Source organism: Morone saxatilis, unplaced genomic scaffold (genome assembly GCF_004916995.1).
Source record: "Morone saxatilis isolate NCDOM2014 unplaced genomic scaffold, NCSU_SB_2.0 Contig17, whole genome shotgun sequence".
Classification (NCBI taxonomy): Eukaryota; Metazoa; Chordata; class Actinopteri; family Moronidae; genus Morone; species Morone saxatilis.
In genome coordinates, this window is record NW_023339729.1 from 25,411,458 (window position 1) to 25,411,719 (window position 262).

The window sequence follows — 262 nt, forward strand, 5'->3', positions numbered from 1 at the left end:
CAAATTCAGTGTTTTATTGTCCCTTACGTTTAACTGTATCATGTATTTTTCTCGTCCCTTGAACTCTTTTTGTCCCTCGTCACTGTCCATGTTTCTTCACAGCTCAGAGAAATTGCTGACCACCATGTATTTTATTGCACAATGTGGGTTTGGTAGAATTTCCTCAACAAAAAGACCTTCAGTCCCTGTACAGTAAAAATAACACGATTGTGGAATTAGAAACAAATGAGAATCAACAAAGCTGCACACTCATTCCTGTGAT

General features: G+C 37.8%; 1 protein-coding gene across 1 annotated transcript in view; it reads right to left on the minus strand.

Annotated features, from left to right (window-relative positions):
• LOC118327444 (E3 ubiquitin-protein ligase pellino homolog 1-like) overlaps positions 1–262 on the minus strand; it is a gene marked incomplete in the record, with an annotated part of 27,892 nt that overhangs the window by 11,188 nt on the left and 16,442 nt on the right.